This window comes from Dermacentor albipictus, chromosome 8 (assembly GCF_038994185.2).
Source record: "Dermacentor albipictus isolate Rhodes 1998 colony chromosome 8, USDA_Dalb.pri_finalv2, whole genome shotgun sequence".
NCBI classification, from domain to species: domain Eukaryota; kingdom Metazoa; phylum Arthropoda; class Arachnida; order Ixodida; family Ixodidae; genus Dermacentor; species Dermacentor albipictus.
The window spans coordinates 103,045,220-103,059,113 of NC_091828.1; the positions used below are offsets into that span (position 1 = coordinate 103,045,220).

The window sequence follows — 13,894 nt, forward strand, 5'->3', positions numbered from 1 at the left end:
TCGCGAAAAAAAAAAGAAATAACACAAAAGCACGTTTATAAACGTTGCGGCCCATTCATGTAATGCAGCATTGAAAAAAAAAATGAAACGGATACGTACTCAAATGTTACGATGAGTGACACCGTGCATAATTTGCACCAGTCATTATTTGAGCGTTAAAAAAAAAAGCTATGAGCAAGACCTAGAAGCAAGATTAAAAAAAAATGGTCTGGAAAAAGTTGTAGACTCCGCTCAGACGAGTCGCCGGTGCGGCGTGAAAGTACGAATCCAGAAAAGCAGGGATGGCTTGAGAAATAGGGCGTTCGTGTCCCGAGGTTATGTCGTGACGCTTCGTTTAAGAACTATCCGAAAGCGCGCTGTACCGAAGCCATACGAACAAGTCGGCTAAGAAGCGGCCACAGCGAGTCAAACGCATCGTCTTGACAGTGACCCGCCGCGGTTGCTCAGTGGCTATGGTGTTAGGCTGCTGAGCACGAGGTCGCGGGATCGAATCCCGGCCACGGCGGCCGCATGTCGATGGGGGCGAAAACACCCGTGTACTTAGATTTAGGTGCACGTTAAAGAACCCCAGGTAGTCGAAATTTCTGGAGTCCTCCACTACGGCGTGCCTCATAATCAGAAAGGGGTTTTGGCACGTAACACCCCGTAATTCTTTTTTTTCTTGACAGTGTTCGACTTGTGTGTAACGAGCCCGCCGAGTCTGCGGTACTAAATGCTAACATTGAAGTCGCGTTAAGCACGTACGTACAAACCAGTTTAAAGCGCTAAACTAACTTAAAAACTATATTTTCGTTAATGTTGATCTATCAGGACGATTATTTGGGACAGAGAAATGAAGGTCAGAGTTACAGTTTCACGATTTCGCGCCGAAAACCGCAGCGTCGACACGTGAGTGTGACGTCACGGACTTCAAAGGATCCTTTACTATTTTGTCCGTTGTGCCTCACTAGAACTTCTGGAAACTAGCCAAATCTTTGGCTCCTCTAGAATAAAGGCAGCGTCTATTCTCCCGGCACTAACCTCCTATTGGCGCTTAGAAGTCACGTGACAGACTGCCGGGAGAGACCGCCTGCGAGTAAGCCCGAGAGCCTGCATATGTACCCTGACCTAACCTAACTAACCTAGCCTCATCATCGTCATCAGCCTATTTGCGTCCACTGCAGGAACTAAGCTAACCTTCCGAGAGCTGATAGGAGGTGAGTGCTGGGGGAACTTCGTTTCAGAAGTTCTCTCGGCTGCCTGGAGAATACACTCCCTAGAATAAAATGTAATATGAGGTCCTAACATGTCACGCATCGCCGTTACCAAGCAAGAAGAAAACTATCCAATCCTCTCATTAATCTGACGGTTTAGTCCCGGAACTACATTCCACTGCGCAACGATGTTGCCTAAGTATGACATTTGCCGCTGTATGACATTTCGCTACAACAGACTTGCGATATTGGGTATAATGGCTACGTAGTCATTCTTACAAATACCTTGTGTAAGCACAGCTTTCTTTTTATGAGACGGAAAATGCAGGCGTGGCTCTCATGGTGTAACCACGCATGCGCAAGAGACAAGCCCCAGCATGTGCAGCGGGCACTTCCTAATCATTTGAACGACGACTATAGTACCGCCGTTAGTTGGTGCAAATGTGCAATGCAGAGAAGCGCACTTGCGAATTATGAAACGAGTGGGTAATCTACCGATACCGCTCAAATTATATTTTCTGTGTGGAGGTCCCTTGAAAGTCGCGCTGACACACATTTTCGAAAAAGAAACGCACAAAGAATTCTCTGCATCAAACTTTCTGAACACCTAGCGGGAGAACTTTTGTTTTCGTACTCCTCCGTTGTTTGTGATCTTTCTACTTTTCTGTCACCAAACCTCCAATCACATTTTACTGATCTCTATTGCGGCTATATTTAATTTCTTCCTGCTATCTCTGAATCTGAGGGCTTCGAGGAGGCCAAAGGAGCCTAAGCGGACAGCTGAGATATCTTCACATTCTAATCGAAGCAAGCACATGCTTCTTTTTCCTTGTTGTATGTCGCTTCATAAGTGCGTATTCTAAGGCATCCTGTTGTCGCTTCGAAAAGTAAAGACCTTCCGTTTGAGTTAAGATAAATTGTTCATTTCCTGATTTCGTTTTTACCTCTTAGGTAGTTATTCATAGCACATTTCTTTTCCATTTCCGCCACCCACGAGATTGTCTCAGCTTCTACGATTAGCGTTCGACATGCTTTGTCGCCATGTTGCTGACCATACCGGTCGCATACTTGCTGGAAAGCTTCCTAGTTATTTTCCTGCACTGTGAGTCAATGTTTTCTCTCCACAATAACCTGAACACTCTCCCAGCCCGTTTACCTTCTTCCATATTCCTCAGTCGTTCTTCTTAATCAATTTTACTCTGAGCTTCCTTCACTTCAAAACTTGTCCAGTCCATATCACCCTGCTCAGCTTCGTTTGTAGTCCTCCCGTGAGCGCCCAATGCGAGGCGTCCCATTTACCGTTGATTGCCATCGAGTCCCGGTTGCACCCCTGATTTCAAGCAAAGCAAACAACCGCACTTTTAAATGTAAGTCCTGCAACCATTGCACTTTTCCACGTACTACCCCGGACCACCCCGTACCTATTGTATCCCCATAGCGCTCTGTGTTTCATCATGGCCACGTTTCTCTTCCCCTTTGCTATTATTGTTTCTTTTTCATGTGTTTCCATATAGCTATTGCCTTCGTTTATACCTATACCAAGGCATTTGTATTCTTTTACCTGAGGTATTTCCTGGCCCTGTGTTGACACTGTCGTGACACTGTCGTGACACTGTCCTAGCACGCTATAGCAGCGCTGGTCATAATGAACTAAATTTCTTATTAAAGGAAGGAGAGTAGAGAGTATTTCGGGTGATACCTGGCTCGATGGCGATCGACAAACTCGCAAAGCATAAACAAGAACAAACAACCGACCTCCGCTTCAAAGGTGTGATACATCTAGAAACAAGAAACGACTTTTCTTCCTTTGACAGGGCGATACTTATTCGCTTGCGATATGACACGCCTCAGTTATTTCTCTCGTGTATTGATCGCGATGCCCGCGTGATGTTACGGTATTATCAAATAAAGAAACAAGAACCACTTTCCCGACAACGCGCAGTAGGGTGACATTACGATATCATCTTTTCAACCGCGATTTGGACGCTAAAGAGAAGCATTAATTACATATTCGGTTGCTCGCTTCGTATCGCATTGGCAGAACTGCAAAGTTCATATAAAAGACCATATAAACGTTACCGCTAGCATGAGCAGGCTCAACTGTTGATAAGTAAAGCAGATCGATCATCATTTCCGATCGTTCTCGTAATACATTTGTAAAGCTGCTTTTCAACACTTTCGTGTAGCCCGGCCAGAGCGCAGAATATGCCATGAAGCGGTTTATAGTGATAACGTATTCTTTGAAAACGCAGCTTTCGTAAATTTGGCGCTAAGACGCTGAATACCATAGCAGAAAATCCTGAATTAAGGCCGAAAACGCGCTCTTTTCTGATTTTTTTTTATTTCGCGCCTGAAAACTCCAGCACCGGAACCGCTGTGTGACGTCACGGATTTCGAAGTTTTCGTTTTCTCGTATTCGGGGCCGTTTTATATCAGTAAATGCTCTCGAAGCTTGCAAAGTTCACTCTTTCGTTCTGTTAGATTGCACTGTAGCATAACTTCAACGATTTGAAAGTTTAACTAAACCCCAGCACACGCCGTTTAAAATTCATGACGTCACGTCGAACTGATGCGGGAACCTTAAGGTGGCGTCGCCACCTGTCGTAAAAAAATGTTTCTCTCTCTCCTTCTTGCGTGTTTTACGGCCTGCTAATTTAAGTATACATTCGACAGGTCACATTCGAGCGTTCTCGCGACGATGCGATATATATAGTAATTAGCAAATAAATGAATAGCAGTAATTAGGATAAAAACGCCATTCTGTAGTCGCTGCGTGAATGCTACTTACGCAAGTGGTTTGTGACCTTTGGCCGGCACAATTTGCACGAACAAGTAGAACCAGCCAATACAAATTTATTTTTTAAAATGGTTAATTAGGCTTTTAAACGACATCTTAAACGGCAGACATTTTAAACGAAAATACGCTGATATACGATTATATAAGACGTTCGGAGACAATTTCGGCTGATTTTTCTAGGTAACTTGTGTTCCCAAATATGGGTTATCGATTTGTACACTCAGTAGGCTAATTTTGCTTTCAGATGCAGGAATATCAACACCATCGAATTATTCCCTCCCCTTCTTTTTTTAAATTCCGAGTTATTGCATTCAATGACTTTACGGAGTATTTTAATAAAATGCAGTATTTAACTCAACCAGCTTACAGAAAACAAAAGCACCTTGGAAACCGCTAAAAAAGAAGTAATAGGGACAACCGTAAACTGGAACAATAATGCGTTATTATAGATTTTACCTCCATTTTCCGAACACATAAACAAAGTCTGCCCGACTCTTGGCCAATCCCCGTGAGTGGGTAAGCGCCAAACTCAAGGACATCATCATCATCATCATCATGCGTTACGCGGTTAAAAGTGAACAGTTGGCACACTCGCTTGCAGCATTGAAAAAAGAGCGGTCGCGCGTCGTTTATTTGTTTATTTTTTTCGTCGTCATTTCTTTTTTGTTTGTCCTTTCGTTCTTCGTACCTCTCTCGCAAGCGCGTACCAACTGCACACATGTCGTCGATGTCAACACGACCTGGACGCTGCCGCACGCGGGCCAGACAAATACTGTCGTCACGTCGCTCTCGCGTGGTCACGCAAAAACCGACGCCACGCGTATCAAAACGGGCTTCCAGGTTTCTTTATTTATTTGTTTACGCTCGTGTAAAACAGCGGCGTGCAAGCGCAAGCACGCGTTGCATACACGAGCATCAACGCGTCCTCACCCCTTGACCAACCGCATTAAACCGGTTTAGCACACACGCTCGGCCGCGTAGCGGCGCTGATGACGGCAGCAGCAGCAGCAGGCGACTCGAGCAGACGATGATGACGGCAGCAAGCAGACGTTCTCTAGCAGACGACGACGACTTCGGTTTCGTCTGGAACGCTCGTGAGAACGACTGGCGTCGGGTCGTGGGGAGGGGGGAGGGGGGAGGAAAGGTTGCGCAGAAATGTGACCCCCCACCCCGAGCACGCGCATGGTCGTGTTCTGAGGTTAATCGTTTACACCACCGACTTTTGCCGACGCGTTTTGGTTCGCCATTATGGAGCCCCGGGGCGACCGCGTTTTGTGCAACGGAGAAACGGAAGTTGTGCGTGGGATTCATTTTGTACGCGCGTGTGTGTCTGTATATTTTGTAGCGTTTCCTTCGTCAAAAAAACAAAACAAAACAAAACATTTATTTAGGGTACATCTCAGGGCTCCCCCAAAGGAGCATTTGAGTGAGGAGGGTGCAAACCAATAACGATATTGTACTGGGGGCGTGCCACTATTCGAAACGTTCGAATAACGACTCGAGTATTGTCGTATTCGATACGGCCCTCGAAACGATTAGTCACCATTCGAAATTCCGAACATCTTTGTTATATGTACAGTTTTCGAATACCTCAAATCGACTGCGCACGATAACACACGATAAGGAAGCGAAATGTGATGGCACTTAATTATGCCGTGCGCAGTGATGATAACTTACGGTGCGGTGCTCTGAGGGCCAGGCTTTTTTTTCGGCTAAGCCAAAATTAATCGCAATAAAAGTTTTCTTTAGATATGGCATTGTGCCCTGGGTATTGTACCATATATAGATGCAGCGCCCGTGACCTGTTTCCTTTCATCGGATTAAGTCTGGATACGTTTTCTTATTTCTTTCATTTCTTTTTCTTTGCAATTCGTAATACTGTAACTGTAACTCAGCAATGAAAAATGATATCACGGTTCTGTGAATTGTATTTAATAGTACACGTGAATCGGACGAAATTGATATGTTACACATGCATCTAAAAAAAATTTAGTAATATGTAAATACAGCTTTTGCAGAACCCTTTCACACAAAGTAAAGAATCGCGTAATATATAAATTGACGTACTTAATTCGTACGATTTGAATGATCTAGTGGACGCCGTTTACAGAATCGCGATATCTGTTCTTGATGGAGAGCTATTAATTTGTAAACTTCGGGCTCCTATCTTTCCCGAACTTTCGAAATTTTGAAAATGCTTTCAACAGAATTCAGGCCCTAAATCGAAAATACGCTTCCAACAGTCACCAGAATTTGCTTTTCTGTCTCAAATGCTACAAATTTAATTGAAATCGGTCCGGAGGTTCTTTCAGAAAAGCGTTTTCTTTTTTTTTTGCGGTTTACGTGTATTTGAATAGGCCGCGTCGAAGTTGGGCCCGAGCTAAAGCTTCCTCCTAATAACACTGTCCGCTTTCCTTGTATTCAGCCTACGTTTAACCGCGTGCTGGTTTTGTCCGTCCGTCGCCATGGCAACGGTTGCGGGGGCGTGTCTCAATCTGTTGTCGTGTACAGTTGCTTTCGATGGTCCTCCTGCGGTTCCCATCGCGGATGACGTATCCCGCTGAGTCATGCTCGCCACCTGTGCTCTACACGTGCTACGCGTAAGCTGTGTGTGAAAGTAACGTTACCTTTTTTTCTTTTTTAGTTTGCTTCGTACATACAGAGCGAGAGGGAGAGGAAAACAAATAAAAGCAAATAACGCGCCGTTCCGCATGAAGACATCCTGGCCTGATCTGTGGTCATACTATATGCTTTTCCTTCAGCGCTCGTTGAAGTGCACAGCATGGACATTTCCACGGAAAGGAAATACTGTCCCAATATGTCCTCAATTTTCGATAATCAAGTGTCTGCTGATTGAGGAAACTCGCTGATCTAGTGCACGTCCCATTGTGAGCGGCGTGCAATGGCGTATGCGCGATTTTCCCTCCGAACTACGAACTTTTGATATTCGTCTTTTCCTTTCGCTCTTTGTTTTCTGTTTGTGTACGCGATGTCGGACGCGTCGTGACCTAGATATATATACGTTGTAAAGTGACGACCGCTACCGCATCGCCTATTTTTACTATTGACGTCTATATGCCGTCTGTAATAGACGTCTACGCGACCACTGTTGATGGGACTTTTGTTTGCGCTTAGCTGGCATCGCATATTTTTTTTTTGTTATTTCTTATACTGGGGCGTACCATAGAAACAACAGCTTACCCGCAGGCATACCTGCAAGCGTTTTAGCTGAAGCGAAGAGACATTTCTTTTTTCACGTTATCTCGTTATTGATACGAAGGTATGTCCGGTGACCTGCTGTTTTAGCATAGTGAAATGAAGATCTTGCGCTAGCTGATCCCTTGTCTTAACTCAATTTTCTCGGCAGGATCACATTTATGTTTTCAATCAGAATCATTTAAAACGCTTGATACGTTTGCTAAATGGCTCGTCAGAAAAAAAAAATATAAAAGGGCAGGCCACCATCGTGTGCGCAGGTTGTCATCTTACGTATAAAAGCGCGACGCTGTAGACGCGTGAACTGATTTCGGTGGGAGCGAGAAGGCTTGCACAGGAAGTAGCCCCTCATTTGGCTTTATGTTCATAAAAAGAAATCTCAATAAGATCAAGCACTGAAACATAGCTATCAATTGGCCTTAAATCTGGCTTATCTCGTCGGAAACACCGGCCCTGTAATACAAATGTGTATTCGGGTAGTTGAATTAGGTCTTGATGTATATCAAGTCCAACCGCAACGTCTTGTAGACGTCACAGGGATTTTGCCAGAGAAATTCAGGACGTGTACAGTGTGTTGCTTTGACTTCGGAAATAGATGGCCTATTGAGTTTATCACTCGACCACTAATGTGTGCTATAAGGACTTGGCAGAGGTCAGTTGTTATAGAATTCGCAACGATGCATGTGCACGCATAATACAAAAAAAAGTTAAAATAAGGAAGTTGGTTTTATGCTGCGTGGATCAGCACGATCCTGCGTAAACGCCTGTAACCAGACGTTCTGTTTTATGCCTCTAGACAAGAGCCGCCTCACCTTCAGTGACAAACGGGACATTAAAAGACGTGCCGAGGGCAGCAACGAGTACGTTGACACCAACTGTTCTTCCTGAAGTCCTGAAGTAAAAAAAAAATGCAACGTTGATCACTGAAGGGAAGCCCGTGTGGGTATACCGGAGATGCTGGTTCCGGATCTCGCTACTCTTGAGTTGTGCAGCCCTGGGGTGGGGGGGAGGGGTATTCTCTAAGAGTCCACCTAGTGGACTGTCCATTTCGGCCGCTGCAGACTGGATGCAGCTGTACGAGAGAGGAGACAAGCGGCCCTAGCCAATCAGCAGTGGACGAAATGGACAGTCTTCTAGATGGACTCTTACATAATATCCCCCCCCCCCCGTCCTAGGCTCGAGAGTTTGGACCATCATATTTAGGAAAAAATTAAGAGTAGAAAAAAGTCGAAAATATACCTTGATCACTGCGTTAAGGATGAAGTTAATCGGTATACACCTCTCGCGGGTGTGTTGATCCTCGCCACTATGTGACGTCTATTGCGGTTTCTGCCGGCTGCAACCATTGGTGCAGGCCTCGTATAGAGAGTGCCGCGCATTGTGTGCTAATAGTTATCGTTTTTTTTTTTTTGCACGACGCCGCTCGGCGAAGCAGTGCCGGTAGTGCGTACGGATGCACGCACAGCACGTTGGCGTCAACCCTTTCAATCCGCTGCACGGCACGCGCTAACCGTTTGATGCATATGCGCGGGCTAATTACGTGTATATAAGCGATGACGAACCCGTGTCGGTGGCATACGGAGGTGAACTATATACCTATTCCGGCGGCTGCATTCTGTCCCATATGATAACTTGCACGGAACATCACGAACCCGGCTTCTCAACGTGATGGTTCACCAAAGTGGCGCCTGTAGGATGACGTCAGTGCAAGCCAACCATAGTTGAGGAAGAACGGCTGTGCGCCGTCTGTTCTTACATTCTCACGCAGACGATTCACGAAAGTCGAACAGACGACGCAGCGTAATAACCATGGTGGGATGTATGCGCGCACGGCGGTTAATAATATTCCGGAGCCGAATTTGCTCTCTAGGCATTTCGTTCGTGTGATAATTGTTTGTCATCGGTAGACCGCCTTGGCTTGCAGTAATATGTGCAAATATGAGAACTTGCAGGCACCTGTTCCTAGGAATACTTCTGTGCAAGTATAAGGACTTGCAGGCATCTGTTCTTAGGACTACCTCTGTGCAAATATGAGGACTTGTAGGCACCTGTTCTTAGGAATACTTCTGCTCAAATATGAGGACTTGTAAGTAGATGTTTTAGGAATGCTTCTGTGGTAATATGTGGATTTGTAGACACCTGTTCTTAGGAATACTTATATAGCGTATACGAACTTCGTGAATATGAGCCCTTATTATCGGAGCACAGTTAACGTTACCTGCTTCCGCAATGAAATCAGTCCCAAATCGCAGTGCACGAGCCATCCTTCTTTCTTCCTTTTTTTTTTTGTGCTCCAACGTGAAATAGCAGTGCTCCAACATGGAATGGCTGAACTAGAGAGAATTGAGGAGAGAGCATGGCGTTGGGACCTCGGCATTGCGAGTAATCTAATATAGTAATAGCCTGAGAACCCGTCGCGCTAATTCACCGAGACCGTTCACGTACATCCTCTCAAGACACTTTAGTTTCTGGTTGTCGTCTGTCCGCATTCCTCTGGCGTCCTTTTCTTCTTCTTCTGTTTTTTTGTTTTGCGTCACCGCGTTTGCGTGGCTTGGGTCGCTGGCTTCCGGTCGCGGTTTCCTTGCGGCTTGACTACAGAGACACGCGGGAGCGGTTTTGCCGGAGGTATTCGAGGGCGCGTTGCTAGCCACTTTCAGTGCGTTTCGACGCGTGTCGCGTCGTGAGTCAGCGCTTTTCGTGCGCTCAGCGGGGCTCGAACGACTCTTGCGTTCCGGGCCCTTGCGGTGTATCTCGGGAACGACCTTTCGATACACGCCTATGTATACCCCGGCAAACACGCTCTTGCGGTGTGCCTAGCAAATTGCGTGCGGTCGCTGTATGTGTTCGTTCGCGTGTTTTTTTCTCTTTGTCCTTTCCACGGGGCTGCTTCCTTTGTCTAACCGCAGCTGGCGACAGACATATGCAGGCTTCGGGATCGCGGACTGGCATTTTTTTTTCTTTCTTGCGCGTGCTTTCACCCCCGCCCGTGCGTCGGTTCCTGACCAACTTTCCCCTCGATTGCCTTTCATGCCGGAAATCGACCTCTACCTGGGTGTCCCGACCCGTTGCAATGCAGCCGCGTGTATATGCCTTGGCGGCGCTGGGTTATGTAGATTGCATCCGTCGCGGTTATACCTGCGTGTTCTGTTCGCGCGGCTACTAACCCACTTGTGTAACAGCCTCGGGCTGCATCTAGTGGTGGTGGTGGTGTGTGGTGGTGGTGGTGGTGGGGGGGGGTGGGGGGGGGGGGGTGGTGGTGGTGGTGGGGGGGGGGGGGGGGGGGAGGGAGTTCGTCGTTTGTCACACTCGACGATGGCACATTCGGCATTCTGTGGCATGCAGTCGATGTCGTTCGATGACACAGATTTGTCACGCAGTGCGGCCATCGGTGGCGTTAGTGTGGCATTCGGGCTTATCATTAGCGGACTCGTGGTGGTGATTTGTTGAGAGGTTGTGTGTGCCGATCCGAGCCGTGCCGCGGTCGATCGGTGCTCGTATGACGTCGCGTCGCTGTGCTCGAGATAGCGGTTTCGAACCCCGACTGCGGCGGCTCAATTACAATGGAGGCGTACTGCAAAAAAAAAAAAAAAAGAACGCTTCGGGTGTTGTGTATTTGGGGAATGTTAGAGAGTCAAGCGCGGGTGGTCAAAATTACACCTCCGGAGTCTCTCCCGGCCCCCACCACGGCGTGTGCCTCGTAATCGGATCGTGGTTACGGCGCGTAATTAAAACAGCAGAATTTAAAATTTGAGGTTACCGTGGCATTAGTCTACATAATACTGCGGTGAAGGAATTGTGGTGTTTATTTAGAGCTGGCATTGGTTGTATTTAAGACTGCTGAAAAAAAAGAGAAGGGCAGAAACATCCGTAATGATCCTCCTAGTTGAGGCGTGAGAGAACGTAGTTCAAGACGCACTAGGGAATATATATACATAATTAGGTGAGGGGTATGATTCGTAGGCTGCGCTTCCCGCAGTCACACCTTTGAGGTCGCAGATTTTGGCAGTATTTGCATCAGGTAAGAGATGAAAAAGAGATATATTGTGTTTGAAAGAAAACTAGAAGTTTATTTACTAGAACGTTTGTTGCCTCGCATAGTGTCTGTCTGTCTGTCTGTCTGTCTGTCTGTCTGTCTGTCTGTCTGTCTGTCTGTCTGTCTGTCTGTCTGTCTGTCTGTCTGTCTGTCTGTCTGTCTGTCTGTCTGTCTGTCTGTCTGTCTGTCTGTCTGTCTGTCTGTCTGTCTGTCTGTCTGTCTGTCTGTCTGTCTGTCTGTCTGTCTGTCTGTCTGTCTGTCTGTCTGTCTGTCTGTCTGTCTGTCTGTCTGTCTGTCTGTCTGTCTGTCTGTCTGTCTGTCTGTCTGTCTGTCTGTCTGTCTGTCTGTCTGTCTGTCTGTCTGTCTGTCTGTCTGTCTGTCTGTCTGTCTGTCTGTCTGTCTGTCTGTCTGTCTGTCTGTCTGTCTGTCTGTCTGTCTGTCTGTCTGTCTGTCTGTCTGTCTGTCTGTCTGTCTGTCTGTCTGTCTGTCTGTCTGTCTGTCTGTCTGTCTGTCTGTCTGTCTGTCTGTCTGTCTGTCTGTCTGTCTGTCTGTCTGTCTGTCTGTCTGTCTGTCTGTCTGTCTGTCTGTCTGTCTGTCTGTCTGTCTGTCTGTCTGTCTGTCTGTCTGTCTGTCTGTCTGTCTGTCTGTCTGTCTGTCTGTCTGTCTGTCTGTCTGTCTGTCTGTCTGTCTGTCTGTCTGTCTGTCTGTCTGTCTGTCTGTCTGTCTGTCTGTCTGTCTGTCTGTCTGTCTGTCTGTCTGTCTGTCTGTCTGTCTGTCTGTCTGTCTGTCTGTCTGTCTGTCTGTCTGTCTGTCTGTCTGTCTGTCTGTCTGTCTGTCTGTCTGTCTGTCTGTCTGTCTGTCTGTCTGTCTGTCTGTCTGTCTGTCTGTCTGTCTGTCTGTCTGTCTGTCTGTCTGTCTGTCTGTCTGTCTGTCTGTCTGTCTGTCTGTCTGTCTGTCTGTCTGTCTGTCTGTCTGTCTGTCTGTCTGTCTGTCTGTCTGTCTGTCTGTCTGTCTGTCTGTCTGTCTGTCTGTCTGTCTGTCTGTCTGTCTGTCTGTCTGTCTGTCTGTCTGTCTGTCTGTCTGTCTGTCTGTCTGTCTGTCTGTCTGTCTGTCTGTCTGTCTGTCTGTCTGTCTGTCTGTCTGTCTGTCTGTCTGTCTGTCTGTCTGTCTGTCTGTCGTGTCTGTCTTGTCTGTCTTGTCTTGTCTTGTCTGTCTCAAAGTAGTTTGTTATTGCATGTTGTATAAGTATATTCCGGTGTGAAGTTTATACAGAGGAGCGCCTGTACCTATCACGAGACCTAAAAAACAAGCGAGCATTTCCAACCAATTCCATCCGGAGCCTCTCGCCTTTCGACGCCAACTTTGGGTCCACGGTGAATACGTCATTTCACGACCCGAATGCCGGAGCGTGTCAGCTGCGCCAGCGTCCGGAGCAGCAGCCAGGTTTGTGTGCTCAGCCTGTGCGCCTACATTCGACGATGGAGCTGTACGGGCGGGCGTTTTGTTTACCAAACGTGCTGGCCTCTTCGCTTGCTTTTTTGTTGTGTTGCCTTTCTTTTTCTGCCTTCGCCGCTGACGAAGGTGCCAGCCTGCAGCTGGTCACACACAGAGACCGCGGAGACGAGTCACATACGTCTCCGTGCAGACGTTTGTACGACGACTAGCACTGGGCGTGAGAGCTCTAAGCAATGGTTGGTATGGTAACCGGCCGGCACGCCGGTTTTGGCCGATCTCAACACGGAGCCGGGTATCCGTGGTTACGTGTGTGATAGCCTGGAAAAGGAATGTGATTTTCTGCTCTGAAAATGTAACAAGGTAGGAAAAAAAAAGGTAAAGAGTTATGCCAACAACAGTCATCAATCAGTAAACTCATATTGATTCATATTGAATGATACATACACGATTGGACGATCCGATATGCCAAGAGCATTGGAATAACTGGTTACTCTTGTTTCATACCTTCTTCAACTGTTTTTTCCCGCCTGCGGAAGTGCTAATGAAACGGCCTGATATGTATATATATATATATATATCTTGTATATTTCGCGCGGTGTGCTAATAATTATATTTGAGGCCGAGCCAAATATACGGCTCGCGAATAGGTTCCACAGAGGAATCAAGTGTCCAATACTTTTGCGAATGACGAGCAGGCCGTTTTCGTCGCCATTTACATAAAAAAAGTCCGCAGAGGGAATCCCTTCGACACGAGCTTGACCAGCTGGACGACCGACCACTCTCCGAAGAAGTGATTGTTCGATTCGAATACTGAGTCGAATCGCATACGGTGTACTCGATTCGTTGTCGGAAAGTTTCGAATATTCGCTCACGCTGTATACACATACAGACTTGGAGTTCACCACGTTCCTTCGTGTTCTGTTCTCCCCAGTTCACGTCCACACGTGCGGCCTCACGCTCTACTAAAAACAGCACAATGGGCGCGGAGTTATGCAGCGCGGGTGCATCTTGAGGCCACCGTGACCATTTATGCATATGTACACGTCTCGCACTATTGTGGAGGCGTTCTCTTAGTGCGTGACGAGCGAATGAATCTTATCCGACTTGCCCTGCAGGTTTGTAGATCGCATTTCAGCCGACGGAGAGCCTCGTCGTTCAGCTGTGCGGCAGCCTGCTTTATGTGGGTGTCCGCGGTGGCTT

General features: G+C 47.0%; 1 protein-coding gene across 1 annotated transcript in view; it reads left to right on the plus strand.

The window, feature by feature from the left end:
* Nucleotides 1-13,894, plus strand: part of LOC135913706 (pre-mRNA splicing regulator USH1G-like) — a 125,041-nt gene that overhangs the window by 1,252 nt on the left and 109,895 nt on the right. The gene's annotated exons all lie outside the window — the stretch shown is intronic.